The following is a 23668-nucleotide window of genomic DNA, read 5'->3' as shown; positions in this document are numbered from 1 at the left end:
GAACCCAGCAAACTCAAGTTCAAGTTCTAATCCTAAATCAGTACAGGCATTTTCAAAATCAGTCATATCAACTTTCATATCATCAAAAACTACATATCTATCATCATGAGCACCTGATTCATCATCAAGAAGTGCATTTAAATCTGTGCAATCATAAAAAACACTAGATACAGGTATATGAACTCTATCAATGGAAAATGCTAATTTTATGATATTAGAATGATCAAAGCAAGGACTAAAATCAACAACTTCTACAGGCACATCATGCATATGATCAAACACATTGAAATCATTTTCAGGCTCACACACATCAGCATCAAAATCCATTTCATAGTACTGAAGCACCAAAACATGGTCAGCAGCTTCCCTCATTTTTTTCAAATACTCTTTGGACTTTCTGAAATCAATTTGTACTTCAAGCTCAGCAGGTTCAACTTTCAAATCAGAGTTCAAATCAACAATACAATCAATTTCTGAATGAGGTTCAGTACTCTCATCACCAACATAAAGTTCACATACAGATTCAGAATCAACAGATGCATTCATACAATCACCACTCATCAGAGAATTGGAATTATCACTAACAGAATTTAAAACAGAATGTGAATCAGTGAGAGAAGGATTAGCATATACAGTTACAGAGGTGGTTGGACACTTAATCACTTGAAACTCTGGGGTAGCAGCTACCATCACTGATGCTTCATTGGTTGCTGCCTCTTTCTCCTCTTCAGCTCTCCCAGTCAACTTGTTGACTACAGCTACTAACTCTGCCACTTGATTGGTTAGTCCTTGAAGTTCATATGCTGGAATCCCCTGCTGCCACTGATCACAGAATTGTGGCTGCCATGGCCGTTCTGAATGAATTTCCTCCTGCTTTGGTTCAACACACTGGTCCCAATATAAATGAGGCATCTCTTGTTGCACATGCCAGGGTGACTGCTCTCCATAAGGTTGAAAATAGGATGGTGGTTGTTGCTGGAAAGCTTGATTGGCTGGCTGCATAGAATTCTCAGGAATAGGCTCATAAAACAGGTCAAATCTTGGTGGTTGAGCATTACAAGGTAAAGAGCAATTATCATATACAGAGTAGTAATTCATGCTTACCAAAGCTCACTGGAAAAAACACCAATCAGACCTCTAGTACAGAATTCAACACAAGAAATCTATGAAAGAAAAGAGAAACTATACAAACTATATAGATGCAAGGACTACTCTACACTCCTAAGCCTAAGCTATATGAACACAAACAGAAATGCAAGTAAGAAAATATACCTAAACAAGACTAACCTAACACTCTAAAACTCAATTCGCCGAGTCCCCGGCAACGGCACCATTTGTTAAACTCGCTTTTAGTCGCATCAAAGCCAACAAACTCAGTTTCCCCACTAATGTAGTAAAGGGATAACCAAGGATCAATCCAAGGACTCAACTATGATTAAGCTTCAGAGTGTAAAGTTAATTCTTGCAATTATTTACTATTTAACTATAAAAACAAGGTGGGGAAATAGAAAATGAAACAGTGAAATTAAAGGGAAAAGAATAAAGGAATCAAATCTGTATAAAAGAAAAAAATCAAGAAATAAAATGCAAAGAAATAAACAAAACAAAACTGGAACCTAATCTAAATTGTAAAATAACTGTATAACAAAACAGAACATATACTAAAATGAGAACTGAATGCAATTAAAACTAACCTATGAATGCTAACAGTTAACAGCACAAGGAAACTAAAACTAAAACTGAACAAGAGACTAAGAGTGGACAGTTCAACATCTAATCTACTAAACCTAGTCTATTCATAGGAAAACAAAAATCAAAGTAAGAAGTATTGGCTAAAACAGAAATCAACTTGCAATGAAACCAATTCAGCAATACAGATCACTCTATCCTAATCTATATATCACCAAATATCAATCAAGAACAGAATTTAGAATTGAAACAAATCAATAACAGTACCTAAATTTTAACTACTCAAAAGCAATATAACAATCAAAAAAACAGAATTGAAGTCATAGGTGAATTGAACATTGGACTGAATAAAAGAGTGCTTAGAGCTCTCAGGAAGACATCCTCATAATATGAATTCCAATCCAGGATATTCTAAGTCATATTTCAGAACTTTAAATTTGGCTCTTTCCACTAATTTGTCCAATCAATGTTCATTAACCTATTCATCAATCTAAAATTTACAAACAAATTCAAGAAACACATATTTGAATCAATTTTTATGCATTGGACTTTTCTCTGTCTCGAGAAGACATCTCGATGAAGAATACTCGCTACGGAGACATTTAATTCCAAACGGAACCATAGAATTGCAGAGTTACAGGATCCAAATCATTTTCAACACATAACAAGTACAGAAATCAAAAAAAACAAAGAACAAAATCGAGACCTAAACAAGAACAGAACAAGAACACAAGACTCAACTTTATTAACATGAAAAGAAAATTTTACAAACTACCGGAAATCACCAAGACTCTCGCGGCCTGTCACCCTCGCGATCGTCTCAACAAAATCCAAAAGTCGAGAACTCTAAGCGGAAAGGAACCCTAACCTAAAGAGCTTAGAACTATAAACAGAGAGTGTATCTCAAAGTGTGTAAAGTATCCTATTTACAAGGTGAAAGCCCTTTTTATAGGGTCAGAAAAACAAAAGAAAACGAAAGAGGGAAAAGGAAAGGGGAAAAAGAAAAATGGGAGATGGAGAACCTTGCTGTGACGCTTCGAGCTCTCCACGTGGCAGCTCCGGTCAGCTCTTCTTTCTCACTGGTCAGCTCCAGTCATCTTCTCCGGGCAGGTAATGTGCTCCTCTCTTCAACTCTCTTCACTCATGGGAGCCCTAGCTTAGCTCGAAGGTTCTTTTCTTTTACTCAAATGCACGAAGACTTCTTCATTTTGTCAAAATGATTTGCAAATCTGAGACCCCCAATGACAGCCTCTGAAACGCAACGTTTCATTAAAGGAGAATTGGCCCAATCGTTGCTCCCTGCTGTTCAATAGATTCAGCCACAAAATAGCCCAAAGATGGATCGGGGCCCAGTGTTTCTGCTGGCTGTTCAAGCCCAAACCAGATTCTAAAATAATAAAAGAGTTAGAAAAAAAAAATTATGAGATTAAAACCTAATTAAAACCAAACATTTTTATTAAAAGAATTTCAAAAACATACTAATTTCCTAATTATTATCAAAGATTAAAAATTACATCTAAAAACCTATTTTTAAATAAAATTTTACAATTCTAAAGTATTAAAAGAAATACATAAAACTAGCCTAATTCTAAGAAATTAAAAACTAAAGAAATCTAAGAAATGATTTTTAACAGAGAAAAATATGTAAATTTAGAGTGTTATCATAGATTAGCATCTACTGGATGCATAATTCGTTTTATCCGCAACTTAGCAGCATTGATTTTCTCCTTCCTCATTTTACATTTCAATTGACCATTGACAAATGATGGCGGCATTATATCCACACCAACATCCTTCTCCATTAGTTCTTTAAGCATAAGCTTCTTGCTAAATTCAAATTTTCCATCCCACCACACCCTACACTCCAGAATATCAAACTGAAAAATAGTCCTTTTCCGAGCATTCCCGCTCCCTCGCAATGGCTCAGCACAACGATTTTGATCTAAAAACTTCTTATACATCACAGACAAGCATTCAGTGGAAATCTGCATTCTGTCAGCATCCCTTTTACTCTCCAACGAAAAATACTGTAAATCCTTACGCGAAGTCACGCCATCAACGCCGTATTCAAATTCATTGTCATGTCTCAAGCATTCAGCAACCACATCCTCCAAGTCCACCGCAGCTCGATCAAGACCCTTCCTCTTCTCCTGAGTCTCCCCAGGATTCAACATAACCTTCCTCTCCATATACCGAATCACCAAAGGCGCATTCTTAACAATGTTTTTAACAGTAACATCCTTACCCCAAGGCAACACCTGCGCAGCCTTCACAAGCGTCTCAAGCAACTCCTTATATCTTACCCTACAAGTTGAAACCGTAGCATGAACTTTCTTAGCCAATTCCTCCATCACCACCACGATCCCATTCAACTCCGCCACAAACACCAAGACCGCCACCACCAGCGGAAGGGGCCGGCGGCCGGTGCTCAAAAACCACTTCACCGCACATTGAATCAAAAACACCCCCTGTTTCCGCATCTTCTCAATCACACCGCTCTCAACAGAGGAAAAAACACTCGAATTTTTAATTGTTCTTTCCAACGAATGCACAATGTCAAACTCCAGAAAATCAGGTCTCAGATCCAAAATATCAACAACACGCTGAATCATCTTACCGATTTCATAGATGTCGCACCCCACCGTGGAGGCAATCTCCGCCATGGGCAAGGGTCGGTCCTCCCTCCGCATGACAACATACGCGCACGCGCCGATGAGCACGCCGAACCACTCACCCTGGCCAAACTCACCATCGGTTATGGTGTACACCATGCTCCTAACGTCGCTGTTCTTGGAAGATAACCCTAGACTGTAGGTTACTTCCTCGATGGTGCTTTTTGCGGTAAAGTGTTTCCTCTCTCTATAAGAGTATACGCTGCCGGAACCCGCGGTGCCCACATGGATGAAAGTACCCTGGGGACCATCGATGCCGCCGATTTGGGCTTCAAATTGGTCGAATTGCTGAATGCAACCGCAAGAAGAACATATCAACGCACCAGATTCATCGTCGCGGAGGAATGAGGTTTTGTCACAGTAGTTGCAAGAAGAAGGAGACATGAAACCCCTCGTTCCAAAGAGTTTTACAAATTTAATTAAATTGAGTATATAAGCCATTTTCAATCTAGCAAAGTTATTTATAAACAACGTATTGTCTTTAAAACTTAATTATATTTTATTTAATTAATGTAAAAAATAACATTATTCTAGCTATTAAAAATATATTTTACAAATATAATTCTATTCAAGATGATTTCTATATCATAATGACTAATATAATTTATCAATAAACTAATATTTTATACACAAATATTATATTATTATATGATAAATAATATTATAATAGTATAGTATTTATATAATTATTCTAATTTATAAATTATTAAAATTTTATATAATTATATGATAATTATATACACATCAGAGGCATGTTGCAACTTTAGTTAGTTAATTGAAGTCACAGGTATTTAGTTAGTTAATTGAAGTCGTAGTCGAAGGTAGAATATATTGCATAAACCCCAAAAGCAAATGCCCCTAACACTAAGCTTTATTTCACATGCATTCCCAAACCCTTGAATCTCAACAAATATCTTGTAAGACTGTTTGATACACCATCATGTCTTTCTTTTTCTCATGTTCACACTTTTCCATTAGCAATTGAATGCTGCTAAAGTACCAGAGTTTTGCCATTTCACATCATTAAGTTGAATGGTAGCCTAAGTTAGATTCAATTTTATGACCCAAAAGAGTAAAACAGAATTACAAAGACAACAAAATAAGTAATTATAAACTACAGTCTCTCCAGTTGAGTGTGCAAAGTTCATTGCATTAGTCAAGAAAATGACACATACAAATATAGAATTTAAAACTAAAATACAAGTACCTTATATAGATATATGTAGCTACAGTTTCGGACAATCATTCCAAATTCGTGGGAACCACAGGCATTTACGGTCACAGCCACTGATAAACAGACCAGCTTAAAAACAAATCTTCCCAAACCCTACAATTGGTTAAAAATGAATATTCCAAAACTCTATCATCACCAAAAACAAGCTGTAACTAAAATTTGAACAGTAATATAGTAAAAGCAGAACCAAAATAAGATGAATATAGAATCATCATTGTATCCTGATATCATGTATGTACATTAAGGTCCCTGAATTGTTAAAAGGTAACAAACAAAATTGCCATCATCATTCATACAAAAAAAGATGTTCGTACAAAACTTGCAGCAACAAAAAATCTGCTCTAGATGGTTGTCTTGGACAAAATGTTAACTGACAATTACGATAAATTTATCTGAAATTTCTCACAGAATGCCTCTATATCTGAACCTCTCATACAATGCCAGAGTTGAACACATGTAGATCCAGTAAGGTATTGTAATGCCCCTTCTCAATTTCTTCATCTTTTACTTGATGAAGAACAAGGGTCTCAATAATGAGGTCTTCCCAATCAACATCGTCCACTACCATTCCTTTTCTCTTCCTCCTTCTTTCAGGACAAGAGCTACGTAAAGGGACAGAAACATCACCTAGATTAGCATCTACTGGATGCATAATTCGTTTTATCCGCAACTTAGCAGCATTGATTTTCTCCTTCCTCATTTTACATTTCAATTGACCATTGACAAATGATGGCGGCATTATATCCACACCAACATCCTTCTCCATTAGTTCTTTAAGCATAAGCTTCTTGTTAAATTCAGATTTTCCATCCCACCACTCTCTACACTCCAGAATATCAAACTGAAAAATAGTCCTTTTCCGAGCATTCCCGCTCCCTCGCAATGGCTCAGCACAACGATTTTGATCTAAAAACTTCTTGTACATCACAGACAAGCATTCAGTGGAAATCTGCATTCTGTCAGCATCCCTTTTACTCTCCAACGAAAAATACTGTAAATCCTTACGCGAAGTCACGCCATCAACGCCATATTCAAATTCATTGTCATGTCTCAAGCATTCAGCAACCACATCCTCCAAGTCCACCGCAGCTCGATCAAGACCCTTCCTCTTCTCCTGAGTCTCCCCAGGATTCAACATAACCTTCCTCTCCATATACCAAATCACCAAAGGCGCATTCTTAACAATGTTTTTAACAGTAACATCCTTACCCCAAGGCAACACCTGCGCAGCCTTCACAAGCGTCTCAAGCAACTCCTTGTATCTTAGCCTACAAGTTGAAACCGTAGCATGAACTTTCTTAGCCAATTCCTCCATCACCACCACGATCCCATTCAACTCCGCCACAAACACCAAGACCGCCACCACCAGCGGAAGGGGCCGGCGGCCGGTGCTCAAAAACCACTTCACCGCACATTGAATCAAAAACACCCCCTGTTTCCGCATCTTCTCAATCACACCGCTCTCAACAAAGGAAAAAACACTCGAATTTTTAATTGTTCTTTCCAACAAATGCACAATGTCAAACTCCGGAAAATCAGGTCTCAGATCCAAAATATCAACAACACGCTGAATCATCTTACCGATTTCATAGATGTCGCACCCCACCGTGGAGGCAATCTCCGCCATGGGCAAGGGTCGATCCTCCCTCCGCATGACAACATACGCGCACGCGCCGATGAGCACGCCGAACCACTCACCCTGGCCAAACTCACCATCGGTTATGGTGTACACCATGCTCCTAACGTCGCTGTTCTTGGAAGATAACCCTAGACTGTAGGTTACTTCCTCAATGGTGCTTTTTGCGGTAAAGTGTTTCCTCTCTCTATAAGAGTATACGCTGCCGGAACCCGCGGTGCCCACATGGATGAAAGTACCCTGGGGACCATCGATGCCGCCGATTTGGGCTTCAAATTGGTCGAATTGCTGAATGCAACCGCAAGAAGAACATATCAACGCACCAGATTCATCGTCGCGGAGGAATGAGGTTTTGTCACAGTAGCTTGAAGAAGAAGGAGACATGAAACCCCTCGTTCCAAAGAGTTTTACAAATTTAATTAAATTGAGTATATAAGCCCTTTTCAATCTAGCAAAGTTATTTATAAACAACGTATTGTCTTTAAAACTTAATTATATTTTATTTAATTAATGTAAAAAATAACATTATTCTAGCTATTAAAAATATATTTTACAAATATAATTCTATTCAAGATGATTTCTATATCATAATGACTAATATAATTTATCAATAAACTAATATTTTATACACAAATATTATATTATTATATGATAAATAATATTATAATAGTATAGTATTTATATAATTATTCTAATTTATAAATTATTAAAATTTTATATAATTATATGATAATTATATACACATCAGAGGCATGTTGCAACTTTAGTTAGTTAATTGAAGTCACAGGTATTTAGTTAGTTAATTGAAGTCGTAGTCGAAGGTAGAATATATTGCATAAACCCCAAAAGCAAATGCCCCTAACACTAAGCTTTATTTCACATGCATTCCCAAACCCTTGAATCTCAACAAATATCTTGTAAGACTGTTTGATACACCATCATGTCTTTCTTTTTCTCATGTTCACACTTTTCCATTAGCAATTGAATGCTGCTAAAGTACCAGAGTTTTGCCATTTCACATCATTAAGTTGAATGGTAGCCTAAGTTAGATTCAATTTTATGACCCAAAAGAGTAAAACAGAATTACAAAGACAACAAAATAAGTAATTATAAACTACAGTCTCTCCAGTTGAGTGTGCAAAGTTCATTGCATTAGTCAAGAAAATGACACATACAAATATAGAATTTAAAACTAAAATACAAGTACCTTATATAGATATATGTAGCTACAGTTTCGGACAATCATTCCAAATTCGTGGGAACCACAGGCATTTACGGTCACAGCCACTGATAAACAGACCAGCTTAAAAACAAATCTTCCCAAACCCTACAATTGGTTAAAAATGAATATTCCAAAACTCTATCATCACCAAAAACAAGCTGTAACTAAAATTTGAACAGTAATATAGTAAAAGCAGAACCAAAATAAGATGAATATAGAATCATCATTGTATCCTGATATCATGTATGTACATTAAGGTCCCTGAATTGTTAAAAGGTAACAAACAAAATTGCCATCATCATTCATACAAAAAAAGATGTTCGTACAAAACTTGCAGCAACAAAAAATCTGCTCTAGATGGTTGTCTTGGACAAAATGTTAACTGACAATTACGATAAATTTATCTGAAATTTCTCACAGAATGCCTCTATATCTGAACCTCTCATACAATGCCAGAGTTGAACACATGTAGATCCAGTAAGGTATTGTAATGCCCCTTCTCAATTTCTTCATCTTTTACTTGATGAAGAACAAGGGTCTTAATAATGAGGTCTTCCCAATCAACATCGTCCACTACCATTCCTTTTCTCTTCCTCCTTCTTTCAGGACAAGAGCTACGTAAAGGGACAGAAACATCACCTAGATTAGCATCTACTGGATGCATAATTCGTTTTATCCGCAACTTAGCAGCATTGATTTTCTCCTTCCTCATTTTACATTTCAATTGACCATTGACAAATGATGGCGGCATTATATCCACACCAACATCCTTCTCCATTAGTTCTTTAAGCATAAGCTTCTTGTTAAATTCAGATTTTCCATCCCACCACTCTCTACACTCCAGAATATCAAACTGAAAAATAGTCCTTTTCCGAGCATTCCCGCTCCCTCGCAATGGCTCAGCACAACGATTTTGATCTAAAAACTTCTTGTACATCACAGACAAGCATTCAGTGGAAATCTGCATTCTGTCAGCATCCCTTTTACTCTCCAACGAAAAATACTGTAAATCCTTACGCGAAGTCACGCCATCAACGCCATATTCAAATTCATTGTCATGTCTCAAGCATTCAGCAACCACATCCTCCAAGTCCACCGCAGCTCGATCAAGACCCTTCCTCTTCTCCTGAGTCTCCCCAGGATTCAACATAACCTTCCTCTCCATATACCAAATCACCAAAGGCGCATTCTTAACAATGTTTTTAACAGTAACATCCTTACCCCAAGGCAACACCTGCGCAGCCTTCACAAGCGTCTCAAGCAACTCCTTGTATCTTAGCCTACAAGTTGAAACCGTAGCATGAACTTTCTTAGCCAATTCCTCCATCACCACCACGATCCCATTCAACTCCGCCACAAACACCAAGACCGCCACCACCAGCGGAAGGGGCCGGCGGCCGGTGCTCAAAAACCACTTCACCGCACATTGAATCAAAAACACCCCCTGTTTCCGCATCTTCTCAATCACACCGCTCTCAACAAAGGAAAAAACACTCGAATTTTTAATTGTTCTTTCCAACAAATGCACAATGTCAAACTCCGGAAAATCAGGTCTCAGATCCAAAATATCAACAACACGCTGAATCATCTTACCGATTTCATAGATGTCGCACCCCACCGTGGAGGCAATCTCCGCCATGGGCAAGGGTCGATCCTCCCTCCGCATGACAACATACGCGCACGCGCCGATGAGCACGCCGAACCACTCACCCTGGCCAAACTCACCATCGGTTATGGTGTACACCATGCTCCTAACGTCGCTGTTCTTGGAAGATAACCCTAGACTGTAGGTTACTTCCTCAATGGTGCTTTTTGCGGTAAAGTGTTTCCTCTCTCTATAAGAGTATACGCTGCCGGAACCCGCGGTGCCCACATGGATGAAAGTACCCTGGGGACCATCGATGCCGCCGATTTGGGCTTCAAATTGGTCGAATTGCTGAATGCAACCGCAAGAAGAACATATCAACGCACCAGATTCATCGTCGCGGAGGAATGAGGTTTTGTCACAGTAGCTTGAAGAAGAAGGAGACATGAAACCCCTCGTTCCAAAGAGTTTTACAAATTTAATTAAATTGAGTATATAAGCCCTTTTCAATCTAGCAAAGTTATTTATAAACAACGTATTGTCTTTAAAACTTAATTATATTTTATTTAATTAATGTAAAAAATAACATTATTCTAGCTATTAAAAATATATTTTACAAATATAATTCTATTCAAGATGATTTCTATATCATAATGACTAATATAATTTATCAATAAACTAATATTTTATACACAAATATTATATTATTATATGATAAATAATATTATAATAGTATAGTATTTATATAATTATTCTAATTTATAAATTATTAAAATTTTATATAATTATATGATAATTATATACACATCAGAGGCATGTTGCAACTTTAGTTAGTTAATTGAAGTCACAGGTATTTAGTTAGTTAATTGAAGTCGTAGTCGAAGGTAGAATATATTGCATAAACCCCAAAAGCAAATGCCCCTAACACTAAGCTTTATTTCACATGCATTCCCAAACCCTTGAATCTCAACAAATATCTTGTAAGACTGTTTGATACACCATCATGTCTTTCTTTTTCTCATGTTCACACTTTTCCATTAGCAATTGAATGCTGCTAAAGTACCAGAGTTTTGCCATTTCACATCATTAAGTTGAATGGTAGCCTAAGTTAGATTCAATTTTATGACCCAAAAGAGTAAAACAGAATTACAAAGACAACAAAATAAGTAATTATAAACTACAGTCTCTCCAGTTGAGTGTGCAAAGTTCATTGCATTAGTCAAGAAAATGACACATACAAATATAGAATTTAAAACTAAAATACAAGTACCTTATATAGATATATGTAGCTACAGTTTCGGACAATCATTCCAAATTCGTGGGAACCACAGGCATTTACGGTCACAGCCACTGATAAACAGACCAGCTTAAAAACAAATCTTCCCAAACCCTACAATTGGTTAAAAATGAATATTCCAAAACTCTATCATCACCAAAAACAAGCTGTAACTAAAATTTGAACAGTAATATAGTAAAAGCAGAACCAAAATAAGATGAATATAGAATCATCATTGTATCCTGATATCATGTATGTACATTAAGGTCCCTGAATTGTTAAAAGGTAACAAACAAAATTGCCATCATCATTCATACAAAAAAAGATGTTCGTACAAAACTTGCAGCAACAAAAAATCTGCTCTAGATGGTTGTCTTGGACAAAATGTTAACTGACAATTACGATAAATTTATCTGAAATTTCTCACAGAATGCCTCTATATCTGAACCTCTCATACAATGCCAGAGTTGAACACATGTAGATCCAGTAAGGTATTGTAATGCCCCTTCTCAATTTCTTCATCTTTTACTTGATGAAGAACAAGGGTCTCAATAATGAGGTCTTCCCAATCAACATCGTCCACTACCATTCCTTTTCTCTTCCTCCTTCTTTCAGGACAAGAGCTACGTAAAGGGACAGAAACATCACCTAGATTAGCATCTACTGGATGCATAATTCGTTTTATCCGCAACTTAGCAGCATTGATTTTCTCCTTCCTCATTTTACATTTCAATTGATTTCATAGATGTCGCACCCCACCGTGGAGGCAATCTCCGCCATGGGCAAGGGTCGGTCCTCCCTCCGCATGACAACATACGCGCACGCGCCGATGAGCACGCCGAACCACTCACCCTGGCCAAACTCACCATCGGTTATGGTGTACACCATGCTCCTAACGTCGCTGTTCTTGGAAGATAACCCTAGACTGTAGGTTACTTCCTCGATGGTGCTTTTTGCGGTAAAGTGTTTCCTCTCTCTATAAGAGTATACGCTGCCGGAACCCGCGGTGCCCACATGGATGAAAGTACCCTGGGGACCATCGATGCCGCCGATTTGGGCTTCAAATTGGTCGAATTGCTGAATGCAACCGCAAGAAGAACATATCAACGCACCAGATTCATCGTCGCGGAGGAATGAGGTTTTGTCACAGTAGCTGCAAGAAGAAGGAGACATGAAACCCCTCGTTCCAAAGAGTTTTACAAATTTAATTAAATTGAGTATATATAAGCCCTTTTCAATCTAGCAAAGTTATTTATAAACAACGTATTGTCTTTAAAACTTAATTATATTTTATTTAATTAATGTAAAAAATAACATTATTCTAGCTATTAAAAATATATTTTACAAATATAATTCTATTCAAGATGATTTCTATATCATAATGACTAATATAATTTATCAATAAACTAATATTTTATACACAAATATTATATTATTATATGATAAATAATATTATAATAGTATAGTATTTATATAATTATTCTAATTTATAAATTATTAAAATTTTATATAATTATATGATATTTATAATTATATAATTATACATATTTATATAAAGGTTTAAACCCTCCCTTGGTCCTCAAGTTTGTATGAAAATCTCAGTTGGATCCTCAAGTTTTTTTCTGTCTCAATTGGGTCATATTTTTTGTAAAAGTGAGCACATTGTACCATAACCGTTAAGTGGTGTGAGACGGCGTTAAATTGGTGTGAGCTGGATTTTTTCATTTACTGACGTGGCATTGTGCACTAAAATTGAAAGGCCACGTGGTGATGTTTTGACTAGAACCAGATCTTCTCCTCCCTCCCCCTCTGCTTCCTTCCATCGGCGCCACCCACCAAGATAAATAGCCATAATAAACAAAATAATCTGAAACAAATAACCAACCCTAAAAAAAAACCTAAATTCAACTCAAATTAAATTACATCAAAACAACCAAATAAATAAATAAATAAAAATAGAAGTTTTTGAAACACTGGACTGTCTCCCAGCAAGCGCTTGTTTAATATCATCAGCTTCACACCATTATGCTCAATTTGGATTTTCAATATTGGTGTTCCTCTTGCTTTCATCACACCAACATAACTTCAACAGCTTCCTAGTCACCAACTTGACTCTTCTAGAATAAGGAGCTTCAATCTCAATAACTCCATTTGCTTTAATCTCCTTAACAACCCATTTGCTTTAATCTCTTTAATATCTCTTTCCTCTTCCTGTACCTGTGGAAAGAAACAATTTTGACTCCTCTTGACTGATTTAGCAGCTTGATCAGATAAACTAGTCACGGGTAGATCTTCATTGTTGTTTTAGGACTAGTCTTCTTTACTTGAATCAACCGTCAAAGACATTAAAAGTCACCTCCTCATCTTAGTCTTTCAGTGTCAAAATTCCATCATCTAAATTAATGACAACCTTAACTGTCTTCATGAATGGTCTTCCAAGAATGAGAGAAATCTCCACATCTTCCCCCATCTCCATCACTACAAAATCCACCAGGAATTAAAGTTTGTCAATTTGAACCACAACATCCTCCACTACTCCATAGGGATTCTTGGTGGATCTATCCACCATTTGCAAGATTAAACTTGTAGGTTTAACCTCAAAACCACCAATCTTCTTAATCATAGATAGGGGCATCAAATTAATGTTAGCCCCTAGGTCAACTAGGGTCTTCCCTATCTCATAATTCCCAATGGTGCAAGGAATAGTAAAACTTTCCAGATCTTTGAATTTGGAAAGAAAAATCATCTGCATAATGACACTGCAATTTTCCTGTACTTCAATTGTCTCATGATCTAAATACTTCTTCTTTTTGAGGAATTGCTTTAAGTATCTTGCATAATCAAGGATTTGTTGCAATGCTTCAGTCAAAGAAACAATGATCTCCAATTTCTTGAAGATATCCTTAAAACACCCAAATTGTTTCTCTTTTTCCTTCCTAGAATACTTCTTTGGATAAGGAAGAGATTTCTCAATTGGTTTTCTTTTTCTTTCTCTCGTCCTCTTCTTCTTTTTTCTCCCCTTCATCATTTTCATTTTCTTTCTTTCTCTCAGCTTTTTCTTTTCTCTATTCATTCTCACTCAGCTCATTTTTCTCTTCACTCATGTTTTCATTCTCAACAACTTTCTTCTCTTTTATCTCAATTTCTCTCTATGCTAACATCTCACCACTTATAAGCATAATAACATTTCATTCCTTCTTAGGGTTAACTTCAATATTAGCCCCAAAATTCTTTTCAGACTTTTCTTCCAACTTCTTAGCTAGTTGACCAATTTGTATCTCAAAATTTCTAATAGTAGCGTTAATGCTTTTATGATTGGAGATGGACACTTGCATAAATTGTTGAAGTGTGTCCTCTAGCTTTGTCGTTCTGTTTGATAAGAAGGGTTGTTGTTGCCATAGCTGCTATGATCTATTGAATTACCTAGCTTGCCTTTGACCCATGCTTGGGTGAGGTTTCCAACCTTGGTTGTAATTACTTTGGCAGCCCTGATTACCCATAAAATTTACTTCTTCTTGGGTATTGGCTTGCATAGCACATTCTCCATTGACATGGTCTCCACCACATAACTCCCAACCTTGATGTTGAGCTTGTGAGACATTTTGCAACTCTTTTGAAAATTGAGAGATTTTTTTCATCAGAGTTTCAAGTTGTTGAGTCATTATTTTTTTATTTGAGCCAACAGAACATCTTGAGATTGTAATTGAAGAACTCCTTTCTGTTGAAACGAAGCTCTTTGATTTTGTGTTTCATTGCCATTAGCGACCAGATTCTCTATCAACTCATAGGCTTCATCTGGAGTCTTGCACTTGATGTTACCTCCAGCTAAGGCATCCAACATCAATTTAGTCTATGATTTCAATCTTCCAAGAAAAAGAATAACCATCGTCAATTCATCAAATCCATGAGTGGGCGTCTTCCGCAATAGATTCTTGAATCTATCCCACGCTTTACCTAGAGTTTCGTCCATACCCTATTGAAAAGAAGAAATTTCTGGCTTACCTTTATTAATTTTTGACTGAGGAAAATATTTGTTTAGAAACTTTGCAACCACATCTTCCCATTCAGTGAAGCTATTCTTAGGAAAGGAATTCAGCCACATCTTAGCATTGTCTCCCAAAGAAAAAGGAAACAAACTAAGTCTAATAGCCTTATCAGGTACATATTGGATCTTCACTATATTGCATATTTTTGTGAACATGGTCAGATATTCATATGGATTTTTATGAGCTAATCCATTGAATTGGTTACTTTGAACCAAGTGAATAAGAGCAGGATTCATCTCCATGCTTGTGGCATTAACCCTCGACCTTCCAATGCTATTAAAATAAAAAGGGCCAACAACTGTTGCATAATTTGCCATGGTAGTATAACATTCTGATTGTCTGTCATATTTTTAGTTTCCTAGTCAGATTGAGTAAAAGATTGCTCAAGAGTCTCAGGAGAGGAAACAATTCTCTGGAAGTCTTGTTCTTCCTTCTTCTACTTTTTTCCAGACCTGTAAGAAGAGGTTCAAATAATTTAAATCTTGCCCCAAATTCTAACTCTCTACGAAGAAACCCATGATCATTTAAACTCTAAAGAAATAATTTTCCATCATCAATGTAATCCCTAATTAGTTCTAGTAATCCCTAATTAGTTCTAGGTTTCTTTTAATGCTTGAAGGCACAAACTTTCTTCTCATGCAAGCTTTTAATTCATACCAATCACGTATGGAAGACTTTCTACCTTTCCTAACATGATATTGTCTTTCATTCCACCACTCACTTGCATGCTCTTCTAACTTAAGAGAGATATATACTAAGGACATAATATTCACTATCTTCATAAAACCAAAGATTTATTTTATCAATTTCTTTTTCCCAAACTAAGTATGTTAATGCACCTATGTCTTTACCAAAGGATGGAAGTTTCCTAGCTTTTTTAAACATTTCATCAACATTATCTAACCTAGAAGACCTATATGAACTATAAGAAGACATCTTTGTTTCTAAAAGTTTTCTTAATTTAAAGGGTTAAAAACTTTCACTTAGACAAGTCCCAGGTAAGAGAAGTGAGCTAAAGAGCTGCTTAAATACCAAGTCTTGCCTTGCCAGAAATGTCTTAGACTACTAACTAATTACCCCTTAAACTAAAATCACCTTTAGAAACAAAGTACACAACTCAAACAATCACAAACAATTAAACACTAAAAGACTAGACTCTCGAACTCTAATGTGAAAAGGCTTAGAGTTTAATCCCTTTTAGCCTAATCACCCCTGAACACAAAATCAAACAAACAAAACACTTAAGAAACCAGCAAACTCTAATGACCCCTACGAAATACACAAATCAAGTCAATATTAAAATCTACTCCTATGGTGAAGCTTGTAGCTTTGGCTAACAAGACACATTCACCTATCTAGCTATGTTAAAGAAAATCAAAGCAATCAAGAAAAGTTGCCAAGAGTTTGAAAGAGCACCAAGGACTCTTCCAAAGAACTTGGACTTTATAAAAGGCCCTTTTACAAAACAAAAGCTAAGGCTAACAGTAGGCTAACACAAGCCTATTACAAACAAATTGAAGGAAAACAATTACAAAAGCAACAATCCTATGCTACGGTCCTGTTCATCCTGCAGGAAAACCACGTGCCCAATCTGGCTTCTTAACATCTTAGTCTTGGTTCAACTTTGTTGCTTCTGGAATCAGTTGTCTTGAATCTTCTTGCCATGCCCATCCTACAATCACACATGTACAAAACTGCTATGAGTATTCACTTAGTTAAAACAGATTGCAAAAGAAGATATAGGGTAGTAAGAACTTCCCTTTCTCTTGGCTGCACAAGCTTTCTAGTGACATTCTGCAGCTGCTCAATTAAACTCCTAGACAATTCGTATTCCAATGACAGCAACTCTGCACAGATAACTCACCAATTCAGCAGATCATGTAATTCAACAATGAACAATTTAAATCCAAAACAGTTTAAACAGTCAGAAGCAATTAAACTAAATAACTCCCTTTAGTTCAAAGCTTCCACATTAAGTGCTTAGGTTGCTGTTTTCTCAGTAAATTTCTGCTCAAGCTAAACTCTCAAATATCAGCTCTGCACACACCAAAATCAAACCAGATTCTATTAGACACATGCAAATGGTCATTATACCAGATTCAAAGGGATGTAATTCTATGCTGAAACCAAACTGATTAAACAACCACCCCAGTCTAATCAAAATCAGATTAATCCAATACAATGCAGAACAATTCCAATTTAGAATTCAGATTGGCTAATCCTAGTGTACAAAAACTGTCATACCAGATTCAACACTTGAAATTATGCTAGTCAAAGACAAGTTATAGCAAGAATAGTTCAACCAAAACAAATGCAATTTAAGGTGAAAGAAACTCCCTTCAGTTCAGATGGCTGCTACTGGTTGCTCAAGCTATACTCTGTTGAACTTCTACAACTGTATCAGTAAAGGTTCTGGTCTGCACTTCCAAAGCCCATTCAGTTCACGTGTCATGAGACTCCTTGTTCAACTTTTGACTGTTGCAGCTTTTTGTAATTCACTCTTGACACAACACCACCTATAAATGACAATCAAAACAAAAACTGCACAAATCTAATTGGTAAGCACAATTCAGATTCAGAACTGAAGTAAGAACACACTCTCAACAAGGATATTTTGGCTTTAGATGTAGCCACACAAAGCTCACAAAAAAATAGGTCTCTCTGGAAGCTCAAAGCACTAAAAAAAAATGGAAAGGTTTGGAAGGGAGATTCTCCCTTGGCAGTACAAAGCTGGAGATTCTTTCAGACCACCACCACCTAAGATGCTACCAAGCACACAAACCTTCCTTCAAATTCCAGAAACCAAAGTATAACAGCTTCTCAAACAAGACTGACTAGGCTAAGGCAAAGTGATATGCAGAACAGAGTAGGACAGCCACAAAACAATGACAGCACAGCAGATCTATTGCTTAAGACAACTCTAGATCAGATGAATAAAACAATTAAAGTTCAAATTAAGAACAGCAGTCAGAGTTCACACGTGAAAGACAAAACCAAGACAGCCAACAATTGACAAACAAGAAACAAGGCTAGTTAATAAAGGTACGCACAGCAAAATAGAGCCTAAGGAATAGAACTAGAAACAGATTAAAAACACAAGAAAATCACAGCAAGTTGAATCATACATGACCAAACAGATTTGCAACTGAAATAGAATAATGCATTGCCAATTGCTCTAAAATGTTCACTCCAATCCAATTATATGATGAACCAGAAAAAGGAGAGAAACATTAAGAGTGAAACTGTGTTGTGAATTGCACTTGCCACTTGACTCTTTATGTGGTTCAATCAATACTTCTTTTCTAATTCGAACACTTGTAGTGTTCAATCCTTTAAAACTGTTTAAGTTAAATTTTCGTTCCTTTTTATTCGGATGACTGTAATGCCGCACTTAAATTACACGTCATATTCTGACCGTTCTCTATATTTGAATGTTGACGTCTTTATTATATAATATTAGTTATTGTTTCGGTGGATATTTTTAGGGACCGAGAGACTAACCTGCTGACGCGTCTGGGCCGCTCGCTCGCTTCCAAACTCCTCCTGTTGGCCGATCGGTGTTGGCGCAAACCGATCGGTCTCCTTCTTGACGAGGGGGATGTACCTGCAAAAGGTACTTCGACGCCCAAGTTAGGCGTGTGATTTGAAGAGCCTCGACTCTTGGTTGAATATTTAGTGAATGGTTATCACTATTGAGTATTTGAGAGTCATGTAGAGTAAGTGGAACGTACCTGGCTTTTGGCCCTGGCTTTGTATTTATAATTTACCTCATGGATCCTGAGCTGATATAAGCCCAATAAAATATAAACAGAATAAGATATAAACAGATTACCTGAATATCCGGTTGGTTGTTTATAACCACTCGGTTAATATTTTATACTATACATTATGCCCCCCAAGTCCGAGTTAAGCGGTTGGCTTTAGCCGTGGTTAACTATAGGACTGAGGAGTTTGAGGGAGGCTGCGTTGGCGGAACTGAAAGCATTTTACCGCTCGACCTTCAACAGTAACCGAGAGGGATTTACCGCTCGTCCTTCAACAGGAACCGAGAGGAATTTACCGCTCGGTCTTCTACATTAACCGAGAGCGCTTTACCTCTCGACCTTTAACATTAACCGAGCGGGATTTACCGCTCGTCCTTCAACAGGAACCGAGAGGAATTTACCTCTAGGTCTTCAACCTTAATCGAGAGGATTTTACCTCTCGACCTTCGACATTAACCGAGCGGGATTTACCGCTCGTCCTTCAACAGGAACCGAGAGGAATTTACCTCTCGGTCTTCAACCTTAATCGAGAGGATTTTACCTCTCGACCTTCGACATTAACTGAGCGGGATTTACCGCTCGTTCTTCAACAGCTCTCGGTCTTCAACCTTAATCGAGAGGATTTTACCTCTCGACCTTCGACATTAACCGAGCGGGATTTACCGCTCGTCCTTCAACATGAACCGAGAGGAATTTACCTCTCGGTCTTCAACATCAACCGAGAGGGCTTTACCTCATTAGCCGAGCGGGATTTACCGCTCGTCTTTCAACATGAACCGAGAGGGATTTAGCTCTCGGGCTTCGACATTAACCGAGCGGGATTTACCGCTCGTCCTTAGACATTAAGCGAGAGGAATTTACCGCTCGTTCTTCAACATGAACCGAGAGGGATTTACCTCTCGGCCTTCGACATTAACCGAGCGGGATTTACCGCTCGTCCTTCAACATGAACCGAGAGGGATTTACCTCTCGGCCTTCGACATTAACCGAGCGGGATTTACCGCTCGTCCTTCAACATGAACCGAGAGGGATTTACCTCTCGGCCTTCGACTTTAACCGAGCGGGATTTACCGCTCGTCCTTCAACATGAACCGAGAGGGATTTACCGCTCGGTCTTCGACCTAGGAGTGCTTCCCAGGGAACGGGCTTTACCGTTCGGCTTTGAGAGGGTTTTACCTCTGCTTTGAGCTAGGAGTGTTTCCTAGTGAACGGGATTTACCGTTCGTCTTTGAGACGGCTTTACCTCTCTCCCGAGAGGGATTTACCGCTCGGTCTTCAACATGAACCGAGAGGGATTTACCTCTCGGCCTTCGACATTAACCGAGCGGGATTTACCGCTCGTCCTTCAACATGAACCAAGAGGGATTTACCTCTCGGCCTTTGACATTAACCGAGCGGGATTTACCGCTCGTCCTTCAACATGAACCGAGAGGGATTTACCGCTCGGTCTTCGACCTAGGAGTGCTTCCCAGGGAACGGGCTTTACCGTTCGGCTTTGAGAGGGTTTTACCTCTGTTTTGAGCTAGGATTGTTTCCTAGTGAACGGGATTTACCGTTCGTCTTTGAGAGGGCTTTACCTCTCTCCCGAGGGGGATTTACCGCTCGGTCTTCGACCTAGGAGTGCTTCCTAGGGAACGGGCTTTACCGTTCGGCTTTGAGAGGGTTTTACCTCTGTTTTGAGCTAGGATTGTTTCCTAGTGAACGGGATTTACCGTTCGTCTTTGAGAGGGCTTTACCTCTCTCCCGAGGGGGATTTACCGCTCGGTCTTCGACCTAGGAGTGCTTCCTAGGGAACGGGCTTTACCGTTCGGCTTTGAGAGGGTTTTACCTCTGTTTTGAGCTAGGATTGTTTCCTAGTGAACGGGATTTACCGTTCGTCTTTGAGAGGGCTTTACCTCTCTCCCGAGGGGGATTTACCGCTCGGTCTTCGACCTAGGAGTGCTTCCTAGGGAACGGGCTTTACCGTTCGGCTTTGAGAGGGTTTTACCTCTGTTTTGAGCTAGGATTGTTTCCTAGTGAACGGGATTTACCGTTCGTCTTTGAGAGGGCTTTACCTCTCTCCCGAGGGGGATTTACCGCTCGGTCTTCGACCTAGGAGTGCTTCCTAGGGAACGGGCTTTACCGTTCGGCTTTGAGAGGGTTTTACCTCTGTTTTGAGCTAGGATTGTTTCCTAGTGAACGAGATTTACCGTTCGTCTTTGAGAGGGTTTTACCTCTGCTTTGAGCTAGGAGTGCTTCCTAGTGGACGGGCTTTACCGTTCGTCTTTGAGAGGGCTTTACCTCTCTCCCGAGAGGGATTTACCGCTCGGTCTTGGACTTGATCGTTAATTATGAACTTTGCTGACAAAATTGGCAATCAGTGCTTGCAATAGGAGACTTCCCCTTCGTTAATTGAATTCCATGATACTTTAAGCATGAAGTTCGTTTATGACTAGATCTTAGTCTGCACTTGCATAGTTGATGGCGTGGATTTCGATATATATTTGTTCAAGATGTTCATTGCTGAAATTCTCATGATGATATATATTATGGTATATAACCGTATAATAAATGATTCGGTTACCAAATATTATGAATTGCACCGAATAAATAACATAGATAATAAACAAGGTATCAAAACCGTTTCGAGATTTTATAATATTGTTGTTGATAGTTATCTCTAACACAATAATTTATTGGTTTAATCCTTTACTACATCCCTATTTATGTACGAATTTCTCAATTGGGTCCTCGTTTTTTAAAGTGTATCAAAATGGTCCCTAATTTTGAAAATTGATATCAATTGAGTCCTTTCCGTTAAGTTGGCTGGACGGCGTTAAAAAAATTGATGAGTGGATGCTGAGATGACAAACGAGCGCTCGTCCACCAGCGAACGAACGCTCGTCCAGCAGCGAACGAACGCTCGTCCACCAGAGAACGAACGCTCGTCGACCTCTTACTGCTGGACAACCGTTCGTTCCACACTGGACGACCGTTCGTTCGGTGGTCGACGAGCGTTCGTTCGCTGATGGACGAGCGTTCGTTCGCTGGTGGACGAGCGCTCGTTCGTCATCTCAGCATCCCACTCATCAATTTTTTTAACGCCGTCCAGCAAACTTAACGGAAAGGACTCAATTGATATCAATTTTCAAAATTAGGGACCATTTTGATACACTTTAAAAAACGAGGACCCAATTGAGAAATTCGTACATAAATAGGGATGTAGTAAAGGATTAAACCTAATTTATTTGACTATTTGAATCATGCCAGAAAATGTTTCGGTTATAATAATTAGATAACTATATTTATAGTTATGTACTATATTATATATCATATATCATATAATATATTATGGATTATACTATATATTTAACATAAAAATAGTTGTTATAATATCTATTATCAATTAGATATTTTATGAAATATTCATATTTCAAAAAATACTTATCTTGTTGACGACGTCTCACGTGTAGTTTTTACTTTGTCGAAAGTTTCTCGTGTTGATCCGAAATAGTGATGTCGAGACCGAACGCTCGTCTTGGTTTCTTGTGGTTTCTAATAATCTTTCTGGTGCTTTGTTGTTCCTCCATGCTCCTCGTGGTCATCATTGGGTTTGACGCTCGGCCCCACGGTGGGCGCCAAAATGTTTCGGTGGATATTTTTAGGGACCGAGAGACTAACCTGCTGATGCGTCTGGGCCGCTCGCTCGCTTCCAAACTCCTCCTGTTGGCCGATCGGTGTTGGCGCAAACCGATCGGTCTCCTTCTTGACGAGGGGGATGTACCTGCAAAAGGTACTCCGACGCCCAAGTTAGGCGTGTGATTTGAAGAGCCTCGACTCTTGGTTGAATATTTAGTGAATGGTTATCACTATTGAGTATTTGAGAGTCATGTAGAGTAAGTGGAACGTACCTGGCTTTTGGCCCTGGCTTTGTATTTATAATTTACCTCATGGATCCTGAGCTGATATAAGCCCAATAAAATATAAACAGAATAAGATATAAACAGATTACCTGAATATCCGGTTGGTTGTTTATAACCACTCGGTTAATATTTTATACTATACAGTTATTATATAATCGGGATGTTACAGGAAGGAGATCAAATCCTTTGGAGGTAGATTCAAGGAAGTCTTCAAGAGGTAAGGGGAGCTAGATCTATTTCTTTGATTGTTGAACTATGCTGTGTTTGATGCAAATCTGGGAAAAGGGGATGAAAATGGGGTTTCTGGAAATCTGGTGCGATTCTGCAGAAATCTGCAGAACGCACGTTCGTCCAATTGCTCGACCAATTAGTGGTCGGCCAAAATATTCTGAACGATCGGTCAAATTGAATGTTCGGTATTCTTAGGTTTTGATTTAAGCGTTCGGTCTTGTGTTCTGCGAGCGTCCTTGGGTATGTATTAGTGATTCGGTCGTTCGTGTAGGTTAAACCTGGATTTTGATACCGTTCGTTTAGGTGTTGATTTATGTCGTTCGGTCATAGTTTATTTTATACCGTTCGGTTCTTTTTGTGTTCGACCTAATGGTATCCGGTCAAATAGTGTTTGGTGTTTAGTGTCGAGCC

At 38.2% G+C, this 23668-nt stretch overlaps 3 pseudogenes; all 3 read right to left on the bottom strand.

Annotated features, from left to right (window-relative positions):
* Window positions 1–3350: 3350 nt before the first annotated feature.
* Window positions 3351–4745, bottom strand: LOC148192774 (plant-specific TFIIB-related protein PTF2 pseudogene; annotated as a pseudogene).
* A 1042-nt stretch (window positions 4746–5787) lies between these two features.
* On the bottom strand, window positions 5788–7619 carry LOC148192773 (plant-specific TFIIB-related protein PTF2 pseudogene; annotated as a pseudogene).
* Window positions 7620–8657: 1038 nt separating this feature from the next.
* Window positions 8658–10489, bottom strand: LOC148192772 (plant-specific TFIIB-related protein PTF2 pseudogene; annotated as a pseudogene).
* Window positions 10490–23668: the final 13179 nt, after the last annotated feature.

The sequence above is a fragment of the Vigna umbellata genome, chromosome 9 (assembly GCF_029865625.1).
Source record: "Vigna umbellata cultivar VRB3 chromosome 9, Vumbellata_1.0, whole genome shotgun sequence".
NCBI lineage: Eukaryota > Viridiplantae > Streptophyta > Magnoliopsida > Fabales > Fabaceae > Vigna > Vigna umbellata.
The sequence above is the reverse complement of the archived record's forward strand: the minus strand, read 5'-3'. Positions and strand labels throughout refer to the sequence as shown.